This window comes from Topomyia yanbarensis, chromosome 1 (genome assembly GCF_030247195.1).
Source record: "Topomyia yanbarensis strain Yona2022 chromosome 1, ASM3024719v1, whole genome shotgun sequence".
In the NCBI taxonomy this organism is placed as follows: domain Eukaryota; kingdom Metazoa; phylum Arthropoda; class Insecta; order Diptera; family Culicidae; genus Topomyia; species Topomyia yanbarensis.
Genome location: NC_080670.1, coordinates 174,845,089 through 174,848,683, shown reverse-complemented (window position 1 = coordinate 174,848,683; position 3,595 = coordinate 174,845,089).

Here is a 3,595-nt window from a genome sequence, read left to right as displayed (position 1 = left end):
ATCTATGTCACCATTCAGCTCTGATACAGAACTCCTCTCTCTTATCTACCCGAGGTGCCAACCGGCGCGCAGGCCACCTTTTTCCGTTTTTGCTTAAACTCGGAACTGGGTCAGGTTCTATCCCCAACCGGTGTCAGTTCGTTCACTTCGACAGGTTGACGGATTGGAGCCTGTCCCAGTTTCGTTTCCAGCGGGAGTGACATTAGTGAAGATCGGCTAGGATCTGTGGTCGTATGCCGACAGAGAAGGGGGACAAACGACGCGTGAAACTGCTACTGTATCCGTCTTGCAGAGTGAATCTTTTGGTACAGTTAATGGTTATTTTTGGCAGTTCAAAATTATTTCTTGGCTTTCTTTTGTAGGTTCGGTTTGTATACAACCTTCGATTAATATTTTATCTCAATAAATAGTTGTTCGGAAATCAGCCCCAATAAGACTTCAATCTGACTAGTTTCGATGATCAAGGGTCAATACGTACTGAAAATTCGCGGCGTCTGTTTGTTTTGCACACTTTCTCATTGATGTGTATTGTTTACATGCTGTCAAACTTGAAGTCGTGTTTTTCGAATCAACGAAAATGGAGGTGAACCAACGCGAATCGAGAGAACAAATTATTTCCAAACACCTGGAATTTCTTGACCTGTCGCACCGGCAGTTGGGAAAAATGTTGAACATTCACCATTCAACCGTCTCCAGAGTGTTGAAGCGGCTCCAGGAGCGGTTGACGTTGGACCATGGCAAAGGAGCTGGAATAAAACCGGGACCGGAGAACAAAAAGACGGAGGGAAAGGTGAAGCGGATGATTAAAGCAAATCTCAAGCCGTGATTTGGCTAAAAAGATCGGCATGTCGCAGAGCTACGTCCAGAATGCAAAGAAGAGAGCTGGACTACATACATACAAGGTACAGCACTTCCCAAATCGCGATGAGCGGCAACAATCGACGGCTAAAACTCGGGCACGGAAGCTCTACGAGAAGATGCTGACAAAATGTGGCTGCTGTGTGATGGACGACGAAACGTATATAAAAGCCGATTTTAAACAAATTCCGGGGTTGGAGTTTTTCACCGGCAAGAGCAAGTTCTATGTGGACGACAAATTTAAGAAGAAGAAAATGTCGAAGTTCGCCTCCAAATATCTCATTTGACAGGCCATCTGCTCTTGCAGACTGAGGAGTGAGCCTTTCGTGACAAAGGGCGCAGTAAATGGCGAGATCTACAAATCTGAGTGCCTCGAGAAGCGGCCTTTGCCGTTCTTGCAGCAGCACGACGAAGCTCCGCTATTTTGACCAGATTTGGCATCATGCCACTATTCTAAGTGTCCTAGAGTGGTATGAGGCCAATGCTGTCCATTTTGTTTCAAAGGACATGAATCCGCCAAACTGTTCGGAGCTGCGCCCGGTGGAGAAGTACTAGGCAATGATGAAGCGGCAACTTCGGAAGAGCAAGAAGACGAAAACGACATGCTAAGAAAATGAAAAAAAACTGAGAAACTGGTACCGGATGACACTGTAAAGACTTTGATGGAGGGCATCAAGCGAAAATGCGTTCAATGTTACACTCAAGGCTCCATCGATTAACTTTTCTTTTGATTTTTGAAGTAAATATATGTATAAAACTACCCTAAAATTTTGGTTTGATTTTAAACATTATAAGAAAATTGGCATGACTTTTTCGGTGTCGCAATAATTTCGTGTTCGCCCTTTAGTAAAAGAATAGCGATTTTTTTTTCAATACTGTCGCAATAAATAGTGATCCGGCTGTGTGGAGTTCAAATTGCTTTTGTATAGAAAACAGGATACTCTCGGTAGCCGGCTACCCAGAGTTTAAAAAGAACCAAAAACTAAATAAGATCTTTTCTTTTTCGAATGATCGTGTACTCCAGAAACCAACTGAGCTACTACCTACCCCATGCTTTACAGGTCGCATCGCTTGCTTGGAGCGAATCCTAGACCTTATATCCTTCCAAACGACCAACTCCGCGACACCTATGGAAGAGTCTGATGAATCGTCGTCCTTCCGTTAAGTAGGTGGAGCATCAATACTTCCTATCTACCTTATTCTTTATCCTTCCCCGTGAACGATGGAGATGGGGGCGGCCGGCAATGATGGCTATCATGCTGTTGAGGTTTTAATATGGGTCGGATTGGTATGAATTCCTACTTACCACTTCCTAAGCAACTCTTATTGGATAATCAGCAGTCAAACATGATGAAGTCAGTGTGCAATCCGCCCAAATCATCGTCACAACGCAACGCAACGCAACCGACATAACCCCACAATCTGAGACGGATGAACTTCCTTTGACAATTCTCGGTGGTTTGTTTACATACGAGTTGCGAAAGTTCGAACGTAACAGATGAGCATCCGTTGCACTCGCACTCACCCAACTGACATAGTAAACAAACTACCGAGAATTAGGTTCTTTACTGAAACAGTTAACCTCACTTTTCTTGACAGTTCGATTGTACTGTTTACATGGACTTAGAAAAATTTGTGGACGACTAGATTCGCTCGAAGCAAATCGTAACGAATTTTTCTAAGTCCATGTAAACAGTACAAGCGAACTGTCAAAAATGAACATCGAGTACATTTGTGACGTCAGTGTAAAGTATTCAATTGTCAAACATGTACTTCATTCATCATGAGTTCATTCGTATCGTCATCTTGTAGTACTCAATTAAGTAAATTACCTACCTAAAATGAACTCGTAATATTAGACAGATTCTAACCACAGAGAACAGACATATCTCGACAAACATGTCAAATGGTTCAAAGTGCAAATGAGAGCCTCTCTTTGTTTACTTTCTCTTTCGATTATTGCGGCGCTATCATAAAACTTTTCAATATTGTTTCACGATATATCGAAACACCCTGATTTTGACTAGCTTATTCTGCTAAGAGTTAAGAAACAAACGTATAAACTGCCGATTTATTAGCGAAAGAGAAAGTAAACAAAGAGAAACTGTCATTTGCACTTTGGACCATTTGACATGTTTGGCTAGAATATAAGCTAGAACAAACTAGAAAAACTCTAGAAAGAGAACTGCGGAGACTCCATTTTGGATCGATTGGATTCGCGTTTAGCTGCCAAAAAACGGATCCAATCGAACATTGCCTATCCTTATAACATAGGACGTGTTGCCATACAATGCCGGGGCATACGTTGCCAAAAATGCTATTTTTCTCTCCGCAGTTCTCTTACTAGAGTTTTTCTAGAACAAACTTTCCCGAAAAACCTGTGTAAACATTAAAATGAAAATACGTTGAAAATCACCATCGCATACAGGTTCGCTTGCGTGAATCACCATTGTATCCAAGTTTGTACACAAGTCCCGTATAGCGATTGCTGGGTGATCGAAGCGCCGACCAGTGGAAAGTTGCTACTTGCTGTTGTCATTTCAAAGTGACAATTTTATTTCTTACACAAGTTGAAAACTTTACTTGTATGTCCTAGTGTATGTCAGTTCTCAGTGTTCTAACTCACTTACACAACAATTCAAGCAGATTGAAGTCAAACGACTAATCTTTCCACAGCACATACACTCACCACAAGGGCTTTCGGATAGTTCAGTCAGCCTCCGAAAGACACTGGGCG